The 17,212-nt window shown below is 40.5% G+C and overlaps 1 protein-coding gene and 1 long non-coding RNA gene across 2 annotated transcripts in view; one reads left to right on the top strand and one right to left on the bottom strand.

The window, feature by feature from the left end:
• LOC126397119 (seizure protein 6 homolog) overlaps positions 1 to 17,212 on the bottom strand; it is a 475,464-nt gene that overhangs the window by 150,607 nt on the left and 307,645 nt on the right. The gene's annotated exons all lie outside the window — the stretch shown is intronic.
• Positions 3,819 to 4,823, top strand: LOC126397755 (uncharacterized). The gene is made up of 3 exons (XR_007570710.1): positions 3,819 to 3,922; positions 4,409 to 4,450; positions 4,579 to 4,823. It is a non-coding gene; the product is annotated as an uncharacterized LOC126397755 (long non-coding RNA).

Below are 17,212 nucleotides of genomic sequence, written 5' to 3' on the forward strand. Positions count from 1 at the left end.
CGGTACTCCATGCTGGGGAGAGGAGTTGGGGGCATGTCGTCACCCCCAGTGACTGCCGAGCAGGCTCTGCCGACCGGGATATATTACCTGGTCACGTCATATGTGTGAAAGCATCCCAGGGGTTACACATTCCCATTTCCCAAACAAACAAACAAACAAACAAACAAACAACCAATAAATAAATATATGGAGCTTTCCTGGGTGTTAATATGAGCCAGGGCACAGACACCAGCTGTGGCTTTGAGGGGCTTCAACAGCAAACATTCTGGATTGCAAATAGTAAAAGTCATTATGAATTACATCTGACTGTCTGTCATAGTAATACAAATCAGGCTTGGTGATCCTTCGTTGCATAACCAGAAAGGTTAACCAGGTGGGTTTGGAATGTTTTCATCTGGTTAGCTCAGCCGAGCAGAGTGCCGAAAAAACTTAAACACAGGTTAATTACTGTCAGCAAACAGAAGATGTCACATCACTTAGAAAAGAGGGAGACAGCTGTGTACAGAGAAGATCTCAGTGTCTTAGTAAAAGTTTATTCAACTGTAAAAGAACAAAATACAGTGTGTGTTTAAATCAGCATGTGGACTGGAGGAAACGTGTGTACAGAACTGATAATACTAAGATAAGATAGAACTTTATACATCCTAAGGACAAACATTCAAAATGTTTCATTTTACTGATCAGAAGAGCAACTGTCAGTGTGTGGTTCCTGAAACTACTATGTCTTTACCACCCTCCTGGAATAGATGACATAACAATGGGGTCTAATCACCAAAGACTTGTTACATTTCTCATACTTATGTGCACATGTAAATAAATGATATTTTCTCTCAGAATGAGTCTCTCCTGATTGAAATAAATTCAGATTTACAGGGCTGGCAATATTCTACCTGTATGTTTTCATTAACAAATTCTATGAGAAGTCCAAAACCAACGATGTGTCAGTCTTCCTGTCTGTGAGTCAGCCTCAAATCCACTGGTTTCTACTAAAGATGTGAATCTCTAAAAACACCTAAAAAATATAATCCAAGGGCCTGAATTTTTCTCAGCAGAAACTGTGGGGGACAGACATTCCAAAAAATTACCTAAATAGTCCTTGTTTAATAATTGTATTATAGCCTCTTTGTTTAATACAATAAAACTATTTTAATGATACATTAAAAATAAAAGAAATGTTAAATAAGAGCATGTGAGAAAATAAAAGGAAATGTTTTGAGAATGTGGGCAAAAAAGAAAAAGAAATGTTAGATGACAGCTACAACTGTGTCCACATCCTTGCATTATAAAAGACTGGATTGGTTTCAGCTTCACCTCTCCAATCTGCCCTACACTACCATCCAAACCTGTCTCAACCCACAATCTGCCAACTTTATGCATTATAGTGGCACAGCTGTCCGGACCGGGGACTGTGACATGGACTGAGACATGAACAAAGATGGATTGAGCGCAGCAGCACATGTGTATGTGAGAGAGAGAGAGAGAGGGAGAGAGAGAATGACAGATAGAGGGGGGAGGGAAGGTGGAAGGTGAACTATTGCATGAAATATTTTTTTTAATTACTTTAATTAATTACCTCTGATGTTTCCCAGTATTCTGAATGGGCTATGGGTCTATAATAAACCAATAATAAGACAACAGATGGATTTATAAAATCCTAAGTATCTGTGAGTCAAACACACATATTTGGGGGTGGTAAATGATTCCCAAAAGATTATTTCCATCTCAATTGTTTTTGGGGTTGCCTTAATATGAGAAGAAAAAAAAAAGTGAGGTATCATAAATACTGAAACCATGTTTTCCTCCTCAAATTCTATGAATATATCAATATCATGCAGGCTGGATGGGAAGCTTTGGCGGGATGTATGTGGCCCATGGGCCACCAGTTGATGATCCCTGGTGTAAGAGAACTCAGTAGCCAACGCAAAAATGCAAAGGGTCCTATCTAGAGCACACAGATTCTTAGCTTTAGGAGATTGTACACTAATGAAAACATACCTACGAATATTGATTCCATTTCTGCCAATATAGCTCACCAAAATCCTACACACTGGACCTTAAAAAAGGCTCAGTAATTTCCTAAAACAGCTGACCACTGAAATATTTATGAAATGTTACAGGAGGAACTGGTGCATTTGTTGTCTTCCACCTCCGCTCAATCCCTCCAGGATATTGCAACATTGCGATCTCAACAGTTAACACAAATTCAGCCAATCCCCGTGAATTCTACATACTTTTGATCCATTTTACATTTTATGATTAAATGTCATCAGTAAAAAAAATTTTTTATTTTGACTTGATCGATTTTTACATTTGAAATTTCAGTGCTGCTAGGATTGTAAAACCTCAGCAGAGTACTTCAGTAGACTGTATTACTGTTTCCTCTGCTGCTGAACCAACACATGAGCCCCAGACTGGCCATAAGCCAGCTTTCTACAACTGCTGTGAGAAAATGTTGGCCTCCACTGTATCTAATCAGGCCTCGTGGCCACAGCGTAGATCACAGGGGAAGAGCAATCATTTGAGATGTTTAATAGTCCCCTGTAGCTAGTGGATGTAAATTGAATTTATTTATTTTGCGGTCACATTGTGATACTTTGATGTGGAATGGCTCCGCTCGGATCAAACTTCATCTCTAATCTCATTTGCTCCCTCAGAGCATTTATTTCTGCTGACCATTGGCCTTGCATTACTGTGAGGAGCTGACAAGCTCTGCAGAGATTAATGCCTCTTGCAGCTCTGTTTCCGAGCTTTACTCCGGAGCAGCTGGACTCTCTGTCACAGAGTTTATGGGAAAAAGACACCACATTTTTTCTGTGTATCCTGCTTCATTTATGGTACATATGCTATTGCTGTCTGAAAAAGTCACTTAGTCACAGAGACAAATGCCAGCCTGCAATAAACAGTCTCCATACATTCTTTCACCTAAGGGTAGATAATGAAATTTACAGCAATCTGATTTGGGGTTTGCACAACCTTTAGGTTTAAACATCATCATCAAAACCACATATACTCAGTCTTTGTCAAGTTCAATACTTGAGCCGTAAGCAAGATATCTCAACACCTGCTGACCAGATTGCACCAGAGGATGAAGCTTTATGATTTTGATAGCCCCAGGTCTTTCCTTTTGCACCGCTTGCAATCATAGACAGTATAAAATAATAGATACAGCCACCTTGACATTATCCATTGGTTTGTGAATTCTCATTTTGAAGCCTCGAGTTTGTCTACTTGGATCGCCATATTGGATTGTTGGAGCCAGAAGAGACCATATTTGGATGAGAGGGTGGAGCAGTTAAGAAGTGCAGGGTGGATCTGACTCACAGACTGTGGTGACGTCTTGTAGAAAGTCTGTCACTCAAAGGAGCTCCGCCCTTAATTATGTGTAACTTCTAGCCTCAATAAAATGTAAACGAGCTAATTATATACAAAATCACTCTCTGTACAGTTGTAATGAAAACTGAAATTAGCTTCAGACTTCAGACAACTGTTTTTTGTACCAGGCTGCAGAGCCAGCCCTCCCTATAAGTGAATTAAGCGGCTGCTTAGGGCCCCGCAGCCACTAGGGGGACCCCAAATGGATGCACAGTAAACAAACAAAACCGAATTGACTGACTCTCACACCTTTGCGCAGACCTGGCAACCCCGTTATTTACAATGAACTACAGCCTACTTGCTCATAGGGCTGCATGTGAGGATCTTCATGTTTGTTTGATCCAAAAAACTGGCAACAATGACTATTGAGTCAACATCAATGGTCAACATACACAACGGGACCTGTAGCAAGGCAGGGACCCTACGGACCAGGCAAGTGCCGTTCACTGAATGGAGCATACAGAGTACTGTCTACGAAGATGTCAAAGCGGGCATATCCCTCAGGAGCGGAGAAGAGGAAGAAAAACAAAGTCAAACAAACAAGCTCAAGGTAAAGTCAAGTAAAGCAACGTTTGTCACTTACCAGAATGGGTGATTAGGTCAGTATGCGCAATATGTGTTTTTGTAGTGTCTGTTTGAAATTTACAGACCAGTTTGTTGTTTTGTTGTTTGACTAATGCACTCACACAGTGTAGGGTTTCAGATGATTACGGTGAAACCTATCCTTCAGCAAGGTTGTTACATCATTCACTTTCAATATAGTTCAATTAAAAGCAGCGTTGATCGGGATGCACAACATATCTGTGGTTCATATTTCTTGATAGTGTCTAATAATAAAGGGTCAAAAACTACCTGCTCTATATTGTGAAGGTCAGAATATGATCAATATGAAAGGATTAAAATATCATTCTAACCTAAAGTTGTATTGGTAAATAATATTAGTTACCCCTACATACATTACACTTTTTTTCTTTATTTTCTGTTTACAGTAGGTGTTATTGAAATAAATAAAGTAATTAATATATAATTTTTTCAGGAGAGCAATATTCAGATATTTTGGTGGAGGATAAACGCACTGGTAAGTGAAAATGATTTAAAATTACAGTTCACTGTGTTGTCTTCTTGTTCATGGATGTTACCTGGTATAATTGCTCATTTTTTATCTACTCTGCATGTTATGCATGTTCTATTTGTATTCTCACATAGCAGCTGGAGATGACAATACTCCAACTCCTGGTTCATCCACAGAGGACACCTCAACAGATGCTCCTGGTACATAGACTATATTTCCAACAGGAAATGAATAATGTCTTTGTTTACAACAATTTGAACTCATTTATGATTTTTAGATATAACGATTAAGATACTGATATAAAGTAATATACACCAAAATTTAAAAAGAATGTTAATGTTAAATGTTACTGGGTTTTTTTTCTTACATTACAGTACATTAGTGCTATCTATTTGTTACTGGTTAGAATAGTTTAGAGTTTGAAGTTTTGTTTTTATTAATGTTGTTTTTATTTTCTATTTTTGTCTTCAAATTATAATTTAGAGAATAAATATAAAATCTTACTTAAATCTTTTGTTGCATTTCTTTTTCTTCGGTTAGATGGGCATTAGATATTTTATGTTATACTTTAGGTTTGGAACCATCTAGTGGTCAAGCAGAGTTAATGCCCTTTTAAAATTTTCAACACTAAGCAGCATTCAGACAGATAGTAACGGTAAAAAAGGCAAGTGCATTTAGTTAGCTTTAAGTGTTTCTGTGAGTGTGCTCAGTTAGCAGTAAACTATGGCCCATCATGTTGATAGAGGTAAACATTTAATGCATATGGTTTATAATTGCATTAGGTATCTGGTTTTGTGTATCCTTAACTGTCTATTTATAGAAAAGTAGGGCCCCCGAAACGTATCCTGCTTAGGGCCCCCAGATGTCCAGGCCCAGCCCTGCCAGGCTGTAAACATGTTTATTTCTTCTGTAAAGTTGGGAATTTAAAATAGGGGTCTATGAGGGTTGACTGGCTTCTGGATCAAGTCTCAAGTGGCCTTTAGAGAAACTGCAGTTTTTGGTAGTTAAGTGTTAGTTTCACTTTTTGGGTTCAGCTTGCAGCTTGCTTGCGATCCCAATTTCCCTGTTGTACATGACAATATCAAAATCTTCAATCTCCAAGACTGCCTGATTCTACATTTTACATGTGTTTCCATGTGTTTAAACATAAACTGACCGTTTCCCAACTTTGGGTTACAAATATTTTTTAGAAGCAGTATATATTAAACCTGCAAAAATGTTGGGTTTTTTGGCCACTTGGAGGCAGCAGAAACAAGCTGTGAATGCAACACTATAACCTCATGGAGATGATATGGCAAACATGTTGCAGTTGCATATTATCTGACTCACCAGAAGTTGCCTGTGGCTATAAACCTGGCACTGGGCCACTGATTGTGGCGAGCATTCTCCCTCCCTTGTGCTATCTTTGTGTAACCATTTCTAATTCCCCTTCCCTACTAGAAACACCAACAACAGTCTCTGAACTAACTCACATGCTGAAAACTTGCAAATGGCAAGCTTTGATGAAGATTTAGATTGTGCAATAAGGCATGCCTGCTTTGTTCTTTCGGTGAATTGATTGAAAAGATCTACAATTAATAAAATAACTTGTGAACATACCTCAGAAAACTCCAGACTCCGTCCCACAGGACTCTCATGCCTGACATTTGAGTTTGTGAGACAGTCAGTCAGAGCTGATTTGCCACATCTCTTAACGCTGGCAGCAGCATGCACCAGAGATACTGACTTTACTAATGTACCAATCCGTTCCACTTCACATGAGCTTCTGTGATATTGTTGTTGTAATGCTCTGCTCGGACCACATACATCCAGCAAATTGTCTATGGTTTGAACAGGTCCAGTGAGCTCCTCCACAGCTAAATTATAGTCAGGCTTTATCTTTAGGGCACTGGTTATCAAATTATGTTTGTCTTTTCCATTACTAAAAGTTGAATCACACAGTGACATACGACTGCTAATGTTTTTTGTGGAGTTTTCTTTGGCTGAGCCATTTTAATGACAGTTCACACCTCCCCATGTGCAAATGTTCCACCACAACACCCCTGACACTATTTTGCAAGAACACTGTCGCTTCATCCTGGGCTTAGTGCCGTCCAAGAGGTTTGTGTTTGGTTTAAGGAAACAACAAGCCTGGGATTTTTTTTTTCCCACATAGCGAAAAAGATCATCGGTGATTCCAGAACTTATTCTAGCGCTGACACAGTGCTGTGGAGATAGGTCTGGCTACATGAGACTAAGTTGCCTACAACAACATCAGCATTCATTTGGAGAGTGTTTGTGCAGACTGTGTCTGTCAGCTGTTTGGTGCCAGGCAGGTAGTGTACAGTTGGTACAGGCAACAGCTGCCTGCTGTAACTGAAAAGTGAATGAACCAATACTGCAAAGTTGCGGTATAACAATGACCTTTGTTTTCTTATTTGTATCAAATCAAAGCAGCAGCCCAGGCTTGATGTGACAATGAGATGATTCTTGACTACATCCTTTGACTTTAGGCTGTAGTGTGACATGAAGCAAAACTCAGGACACTTCAGGACTCTTACATGCGATGGTAATAATTGTAAAAAAAAAAGTTCTTCAGTACCTCTTTATTAAAATCCCTGTCTAACTAATATCCTGAAAACCTTCAGCCATATATTTAGAGCACGCATGTATATTGTTCAAACTTGTGGTTTCTAATGGTTTTAGCAACTGCATATACATAAAATAAAATGTTATGTTTGCTCCACCTAATACTTTTGGAAGAAGAGGTCTTAACCTAGAATATGACCTTGTGATTTTTGTGAAAATATTAAAAAAGGTATTGAAAAAAGCATCCAGACCACCAAAATTACAGTGCAGCTAATGAGATTCCTTTAAGTGAATTAGCAGCTCTTTGCAGTGGAGTATGACATGTTTTTCTACAGTCACAATCTATTTAAGACATCCAGCACCACTGTGGAATAATTTCTCCGCTCTGACTTCTGATATCAGAATAATCATATCAACAACAGAGCAACTACATGTATTCAAGGAGGAGCTGCAATCATGTAGGAGGTGGTTTAAAAGAAAAACACATTCTTCTCATATGCTATTTTAACTGAATTCCAGACATTTTCTGCATTGTCCTAATTTTGCTGTGATCCACTGGGAGAGCAGTCGGAGTCTTGACAGAGACAACGGCAGAGAAAAACAAAGAGAAAGATGGAGAAGGCCTATAGTTGCTGCTCCGAGGAGAATCCACCGGGGCTCCACCCCTCTTCTCTCCATCCTCAAGAGGCCATCAACAATGATAAATAGCCAGCAGGAAAGAGAGGATGAGAGATCATACATAAAGTAGAGGGCCACAGATGATGCAGGATGAGCTGAATAGAAAAGAACAAGGGACAAACAAATTGCTGGCAGACTGTGGTCTAATCTATGTTGCAGTGAAAATGCAGCTCTCTTCTTTATTCCCCCACTCCCTGAGAGTCAATGAGCCATAGACATATAGTAGAATGCCCCACACCCATCCTCCACCCCTGCAATCCATTTTATTTTTGCTTTATTGCAGCAGCCTCTCAGCTCAGCGGCGGCCTGTGGCAGCAGTACATGAATATGTTGTTATAGCAAGATCACCCTGCCGTTTCTCTTTCAATTAGCCTAACATGGTATGGAGCACTAGACCTCCAACCCAGAGGTAAATCACCCAGTAGCAGCTAGAGCTCTCGTCCTGTGATGGCAGGCTGCTCTACGGGCCAATGAAAGGACACATGGGGTTTGTAATGACGGGGATCATGGAGGAAGTCATGGGGTGTACCATCAGCAGCTGATGCTTATGTCTTTACTGCAGCCCACCGATGGTAATTCTACAATTACGCACTGTCCAGTCCTCCAATGGACTCTGTTTTGTGTCAACATTCAGTGTATCTCTATTTTGGCTCTGTGAGCAAAAGAATAACAATGTCAGTAAATCTCTACATCCACAGCAAGAAATTTTAATAACAACCAGCAACCGGCAATCAGATTGCCATGGGAGCCGGTATGGATGTGGTAACCATACCAGATTTGTCAAAGAAGCTGGTATTCAAATCACAGAGGGTCACAGGATTCTACTTTGACTCTCTCAAAGAGAAAACCCTGACATAGTCACAGATAGAAGACATGTACATGTGTACATGTGTCAACGTACCCTTACTTAACAATTCACATGACATATAATGAATTAGCACCCTGCAAGTGGAGTTCTCACATTGTAGGGTTATCTACTTAATGTAAAGTTACATAAGTTAGGTAAAAAGACAGAATCATGACTGGGCATTGTCATGTTATGCAATTAGCATTAAATTATGTAGGTTAGGTCTAGGAAACTAAAGTTACATAGGTTAGGTTTAGGCAACATATTCTCACTCCGACCTCATCACATATCCATATTTGCTTATGGACTTTCCATGTCGAGATAGGTAAGTTACCCTGGGTGTGTTGGCTGTTGACGTTCTGGGATGGTGTATCAACTTCAGGCTGTTACATGCATTGTCTGATTTCAAAATACTTCCATTTTCACAGGTAATGTACAGTTACACATAGTCTCTTTCAAAATAAACACACTATGTCAGTACAACACTACAAATTGACGTTTTGTTCCTTCAACAACAAACGCACATGGTTAGCTACATTTTGCCAACACACACATGTTGCTGGGTTTAGGCAACAACAGCATGTGGTTGAGTTTAGGAAAAAGAAGAGGCTTTGGCTTTACAATCATACAGGAAGCGAACACTGGTCTCCCGGGTGAAAGCTGGGTACAGTAGGAGCCACTCAAAAGTTCCCCTTCCCAGNCCCCCCCCCCCCCCCCCCCCTATTTTAATTCTACACACACCCACTCGTTTAATTGCAGGGTATCGCCATGAGATGGCGCCTCTCTCACAAACAAACAGCCTGCAGTCATTCAGTTTATCAAACGTGGAAGTTTCTATAGCAACGACTCTTTTCAGGGGTAACTGTCTGACTTCCCGAAACCTTGCCTCTTCGAACGTTAACTTCCATTATTCGGACTGGCGGTCCTTCATCTTTTTTTTTCATAAGTCCCACCATTACGAAAATTCCTGCCTTTATTATTCGAAATGTCGGCCCTTCCTCTTTTTTCTAAAGGATCCGCCATTCCGAAGTTTGGATATTGTGAAATATGGCGCAATGCAGACATTTCAGTCGCACACTGTGCGTGTCAGCAGCGGGCAGCAGTATAGAACTGGGCTTTTACTGATGCACTTTTTACTTGATTAGACTTCTGTTTTCGTTAGGATATTATTTTTTTCGTTATTGTATAATGGTTTTCAGTTAGTCAGTGATATCACATCTTCAAAAAATGTCTGAAAGAAAAGTAACAGGTAAAAGGTGTAATACTGAAGATTTCGTTTGTTTACAAGTTATTTTGAATTTGGAAACCTGTTTTGTTGACCTTTTTGTAATAAATTACGGAGCCCCGCAGTGGCCGTGAGAGGAAAAAATATACATCGTGCGCACGTTTTAATTAATCGTGCGCATGTTTTAATTAATTGAATCCTTACATGACGAGAAGTTCTTGAATGTGTGTTGGAGCCAAGTGTCCCTGGCTTTTATGGATAAAAAGCCGACACACTAACATACAGCAGGAATTCACTGAACTAATTTTTATGTTGGCTCTGACTGGGAGAAATCGAGTGTTTGTAGCCTATTTAATGATTCTTTTTGAATTTATTTTATTAATTCCTCCGCACACCCTAGCGGTGGGCAGCCATACAGATGTAGGTTATATAGTATCCTACAGTAAAGCCTTAAAAATCAACAGAGAACCAATCAATATTTTTATTGTCATGTCATCATAAGTTGAACTTACAAACAAAAAAAAAGGTGGTCTTGCGCACTCCTGGCTCGCTGCTGTCTAACCAGAGCAAGGTTCTGCAGGCATGAAGATTTTAAGCCCTCTCTGCACAGAGATGCATTTATTTATAGTAAACATATTTTATAGTGAGCAGCATACATTTATTTATAGTAAACATATTTTATAGTGAGCAGCATACATATGTCCCCTACAAATCCCAACCGTGTAACATATTGTACCACAGTAGCCAGAACTGTAATATTATTACTTTCAATAATGTTNACATATTTTATAGTGAGCAGCATACATATGTCCCCTACAAATCCCAACCGTGTTTACAAAGTTTGAATGAACGAGACAGACGCAATCAGAAAGGAGGCTGCGCATTGATCCTTTTGCCCCTGTCTGCAGGGACGATGGTTATTTTCTGAAAGCACAGAGCAAAGAAGTGTCTTTTTTCTCCCCCGGTCTGCTGTCAGCAGCAGCGGGGATTTCAGCACCTGGGCTTTCGTTGTGTAGCCTAATTGTGTTTGTACCTTCAATAAAAACACGCAAATGGCAAAAAAAACCCTCTATTGTCTTTCTTATTACATTTTGGGGAAATACCAATCCGCTGCGCATTGCAGCTGTGTAAAATGCCATGCAAAAATAAATATAAATTCCAATAGAATAAGCTTGCCAGATTTACTAAAAATAATTATACAATAACGAAAAAAAATAGCCTAACAAAAATATAAGTCAGTCAAGTGTGTTTGAGATCATCATGCACAAAGATCAGTTTGACGCCTTGAACAAATTTAATTCATTTATGGACATTAAACATGAGAAGTTTATTTCAAATGGACATTCTCATTTCGTAGAAGACTCAGCTTAAGCATTAATGAGTGTTACACGCCAGTAATATGAAGTTATTTACGTGTTTTGTGGTTAATTATACCGTGGATCCTGTCGCTCCTCTCATGTAATCCCTGCGTCCTGCATACAGTGGCGCACGGGACTGATGAGCAGCCTTCCTTTCCTGTCAGATTGCGTGTGACTCGTTCATCCAAACTTGGTCGGGATTTAGATTGCGTGTGACTCGTTCATCCAAACTTGGTCGGGATTTATAGAGGACATGTATATGCTGCTCACTATAAAACGTGGTTACTATAAATAAATGCATCTCTGTGCAGAGAGGGAAATATATGCTGCCTGCGTCTGAGCAGGAGGCTACACAGTAGAGATGCGCGTCCTGGCTGACGCACGGCTATCTCGCCATGCCGATCATTTTGGAAGGCATTTCATTTGCGATGCTCACAACATTGGAAACATTTAACAGATTCAAAAGCAACACATCTTTTCAGAAACAGTGACCCAGTGTTATTAGTTTTCCTTGGAAGTGCTTTCAGCTGAAGTCCCTATGGCAAAAAATCTTGACAGTGAGGTCTGTGGATTATCCAGAGTACCAGGGACACTCTTTCTACAAAGACAAATTGCTGGTGAACTTATTAAATAACATTTTTACCAGCCGTGACACACCGCGACGCCTGGTATTGTTTTCACCTTGTGAGTGAGTGAGTGTGTGTGTGTCATCGTGGCAAAGTGTGGTCCACGGCTGCCTTCTACGCACAGAACACACATAACCATTATGCCATGTCTTAGTGGGACTGTCCAGTGATTTCAGGCTTTTAAATTCCTGCATAGTATAGTAACTAATGCCGAAAACTAAGTAGTGAACCAACTGCATGTAGGTGCAGGGTGGCAACGCGTCTAGGTCCCTGCTCCAGCTGCAGGTAGCTTGTATGGATCGATGTTATTTATTTCTTGGATCTTCTCCAAATACCTGTTTGAATCATGATAACACGGCAAAAAAAGTCACACAAAGCACGTTAAATGAGATGGAGTTTAATTACACTGGGGTAGCCTAATTAACGGGAAACACAGGGACAAGTAGGTTTTGAAAGATAAAAAGAGAGCGTCCTCTTGGCTTTTCACATGGTAATATTATTTTTAAAAATATGGGTTGCATACAGTAGTTGTAATTCGACCTAGTCATAAAATGCTACTAGGCTAAATAGTGGCTCTGTGGAGCCATGGACCAGCTGATAAGCCATCTTTCCCAAATCTGCAGATATTACAGTATTTTGGTGATAATCACTGCTCCTCCCCGTGGACAAATGAAGCATTGCAACTGGTTTTCACACAGGTCTCTAGGGGCGTTACAAGTCAGGGCTGCATTTCCTACGTCATCGCGGGGGATTACATTAACTCAGGCGGCAGGCTTGCACGGAGCAGTCACGGATCTGGCACGGACCGCGGACCTGCCGAGGTTTAGTCATGGAAACAGGGGAACTTTTGAGTGTCTCTGCTGTATGTATGAAATTCAACACAGCGACACCCTCTAGTGCACCGGTGGAGAGGCTTTCAACACAGCGACACCCTCTAGTGCACCGGTGGAGAGGCTCTTTAGCCTGGGCAGTCTTGTGCTGACTCCGAGGAGGAACAGGTTGTCTGACAAACAATTTGAGAGACTCCTCCTCATGAGGTATAACCACATCTTTGATAAGCATGTCCAGTAAGATGGAAAAATGTGCTGTAAAGTTCTAGTTTGGTGAGCTACAGTGAGTTGGGTGTAGCAGTGTAAATGCACAGTTCAAATTACATTTCATATGCAATGTTGTTTTCCTTTGAAGTCTCATCATCGTCTGAAATGATGATGAAGGCAAATGGACCTGCATTTGTATAGCGCCTTTCTAGTCATCTAGTGACCACTCAAAGTGCTTTTTACACTACGAGTCACATTCACCCATTCACACACACATTCATACACTGGTGGCCGAGGCTACCATACAAGGTGCCACCTGCTACTCAGTTTTAACACACTCACACTCTGATGGAGCAGCCATCGGGAGCCATTTTGTAGTTCAGTATCTTGCTCAAGGATACTTCGACATGCAGCCTGGAGGAGCCCGGGATCGAACCGCTGTACCTCTGAGCCACAGCCACCCGAGGCCAGTATCTTATTTTTTTTATTGATATTATTTTGAACAAATTCATGTTTGCATTAAATGGTTGGAAGGACCTCTTTTAAGTTATGTTGTTGTATTGTAAAGAAATTCAGTTTGACGATGCTCATGGCCTCAAAATAGAAATAGACATTTAATGATGAGAAAAGTTTCCAATTAAAGTTTTAATCAATATTTTATTTTGAGACATTTTGCATACTGCCAGTACAGTAGCCTTGTTCTTGACACATTTTTCTGTGACATGTCGTTTGAGCTGATTTTTACAACTTTGCTGTCAGCTTTGTTGTATTAAAGAGCAAAAAGAGATCTTGTGTATGTCCTCCATATTAGAATAAGGATTTGTGCTGATCTGGGCAAATTAACTTTATATTGTTAATTGACAATGAAGTTATGGTGCATCTCAGGTGATGTGATGGAGTAATCCAAAAGTAATGTAACTAGTAGTGTAACTAATTACTTTCAGCAGTGAGGAATTAAGTAAAGTAAAGCATAAAGTAACCTGTAATGTGTAATGCATTACTTTTTTTGAGTAACTACCCCAACACTGGTCATGACACCATTATGACAGTGTAATGAACAAATTGTTTGACCTCAAGTAAAGTGGTACCATTTTGATTTGTCATTTATCATGATACCTTAATGACAAATCAAAATGGTACCACTTTACTTGAGGTCAAAGAATGTATTCATTACACTGTCATAATGGTGTCATGACAGCCAGTTTTGTGTCGTATCCTGCCAGACATCTATTTGACCGAGTGTTAGAATCAGTCTGTAACCTTGGACATCTAATTATAATAATCAGTATGTCACCTTGTCATAAACACAAAAATAGGTGCATTTTTTTGTTAATGTCAGGTTGTGATGACAAAGATATCTTCTGGTAATGTCATCCTGGTTAATGTCAAGTTGTCATAATAAGCACATCCCAGACAAATTTAATGTCAACTTGTCATGACAAAGACACCTTCTGGTAATGTCACTTTAATTAATGAGAAGTTGTCATAATCAAGACAACTTGTCATTTCAAAAACCGAATGACACTTAATGACAGCACTCATAAACGTTTATAACATGTATGTTATGTTTATGACAAGTTCATGACAGTGTCATGTCATAGTTATGACAGTGTCATGTCACCCTTATATAGATAGCTTCAAGTGAAGTGTTACCACACAAATTTATATTTTTAAAAAAATTTCCTGCATCTAAATTTCCCCTCTGTATGTCCTAAACTTATTTTCCAGCTGTCGTTCCCTGCAGAGTAGACCAATCCCCAATCCTGGTGATATTTCTCAGGGATATCTACTTCTTGTTTTTTAAAAGATGCACAGGTCAGAGTGGCAGCAAGTCTGAGTAGCTCCTGTTTTTGAATCATGTTTGATTGTGTTTTTTTCTTTTCTAATGATTGTTAATCTTTCCAGCATGATGACTAAAGTTGTGTACACGAGGCATGATCTTCTGAGAAGAAATTGTTACCAGTGATGGGAATAACAGCATTATAAATAAACGGCGTTACTAATGGCGCTACTTTTTTCAGTAATGAGTAATCAAAAAAGTTGCTGTCTCCCCCGTTATAACACCGTTACCGTTACTCACAATAAAATGTGCCATTACCCGGCTTTACTTGAGTTCACTGGAGTGGCTGTCACCCAAGCAAGCTCCTTCTCAGCGGAGCTCTAAAGTTTCTTTTCTGTGATGAGGGCAGGTGAGGGGGAAGGCAGGGAGAGACAACCGCATATGTGATGATGATTGGCTTAGGGAGAGTAAAATTTCATCATAAACCAATCAGAGGCAGAGTAGGGCGGCTATTCACAAGCACGCAAGCAGGGTTGCTGTGTGGGCTTGTTTCTTTGTAAAATCGCTTACAAATATTGGTAGTCGCGGGTCACGTTTTTTCGGGCTTGTTTCTAAAGTGGAGTTGCTTATTAGGGCTTGCTCTCTAAACGTCACCTTCTCTGTATATATCCGTCTAATAAGTTATTCAAATGCATGATAGTATGTCGAACTGCTGGATGTTTCCACGGCTCCGCTCCCTCCTTCATTCTCCTTCTCCGCATACACACAGATGAGGGTTAGTCAATGAGACTTTTCACATTCAAGTTGCGCAATTAATGGAGGTTCTTTAACTAGTGTAGATAAGTGTACAGTACAATGTTTTATAATAATGATTTATTCTATTAAGTGTCAATTTCATTCATTTAACATATTCAATGTTTCATTACATACAGTTGAGTTTCATTACATACAGTTCCATTAAGGAGGGGTGTCCAAACAATTTGACATATTTGAGTATTTTATAAAAAAGTAATACTATAGTTACTTTTCCAGGTAATTAGTTACTTTTATAGTGCAGTAACTCAGTTATTAACTCAGTTATTAACGCAGTTACTTTTTGGGGAAAGTAACGAGTAACTATAACTAATTACTTTTTTAAAGTAACATTCCCAACACTGCTTTTTACAGAGCTAGATACCTGATACCGGCTGAGCTGAGAAAGCCGTTCAGAGGCTGCAGAGCAGGAGCTAAGCTAAAGGCTAGGAGGTGGAGATACAAGCCTTTCCTGCTGTGGGTTCTTATAGGGAATGTCAACTCACTATCAAACAAGTGTGACAAGCTGCTGGCACTAGTGAGGAGCCAACGACTTTAAAGTCCCAGAGACGTGGCTGAATGATAACATGCCTGACCTGTGTGAACCTACCTGGCTTCTCTACTGCGTAAGCGGACAGGGACGCGAAGGCGAGCGGCAAAAATAGAGAAGGGGGATTGATCCTGCTTGAAAACAATTAATGGTGTCATCCTGGACATGTCAAGGTGAAGGACAAATCTGCTGTCAGGATATTGAACTGTTGGCAGTTGGTCTTAGACATTATTATGTACCATAGGGGTTTTCACACATTGTCACCATTATTGTTTACATTCCGCCGTGGGCAGCAACGGCAGTGGCGTGTGACGTCATCCATGAAACTGTTGCTAGGATTCAGACCCAGCATCCTAGTGCATTCATTGCAATAATGGGGGATTTTAACAACACTACTCTCTCCCATCTGACTGGGTTTGTTCAGTATGTGGACTGTCCCATCAGGGAGAATAAGACTCTGGATTTGTTTTATGGAAATGCCAAGGACGCCTACAGTGCCTCTGCCCTACCACCTCTTGGCAGTTCAGACCATACTCTGGTCTCTCCAGTCTGCATACAAACCCTGTGTATTAAAGTTGCCTGTTACAACCCACTCAGTCAGGAAGTGGTTGTAAGTAAGCTGCAGCAGAACAACATTAGAGAGGTGTGGAAGGGAATGAGGAACATCACAGGCTATTCAAAGAAGAATAGCCAGGTTATGGATGGTGACGTGGACAAAGCCAACAACTTCAACCTGTTCTTTAACAGGTTTGATGGAGGGGGCAGTGTTCACCCTTCCACAGTGTCATCTGCTACTGCTGCTCCTGCTCCACTGTCTCCTGGAAGTAGCCCCTCACCCACTACTGCAGCTACAGCTACAACATCTACCACCGATGGCCAACTACCACTGTCCTTTACAGCAAAAAAGGTGAGGGGGGAGCTCAGGAGACTGCGTACAGGGAAAGCTGCGGGCCCAGATGGAGTGTGTCCAAGGCTCCTGAAAGACTGTGCAGCCCAGCTGGCAGAGCCCCTTCAGTAGATCTTCAACAGGAGTCTTCGAACAGGCAAAGTCCCAATACAGTGGAAAACATCATGTTTCATACTGGTGCCCAAAGTGGGGCGCCCGGTCGAGTTAAATGACTACCGACCGGTGGCCTTAAAGCAACACAATGGAGGATTGCGTTTTTTACCTCACAGGGTCCCCCTACAGACAAAAACGGTACTGTCTGTTACAACTGTCGCAAAAATCTTTCTGCGCGTGCATTTGTTGACAAGCCAACGATACCGGTGAACATCCTGAAGCTGGCCGTGTAATGCGCGATCATCAT

The sequence above is a fragment of the Epinephelus moara genome, chromosome 2 (assembly GCF_006386435.1).
Source record: "Epinephelus moara isolate mb chromosome 2, YSFRI_EMoa_1.0, whole genome shotgun sequence".
Lineage (NCBI taxonomy): Eukaryota > Metazoa > Chordata > Actinopteri > Perciformes > Serranidae > Epinephelus > Epinephelus moara.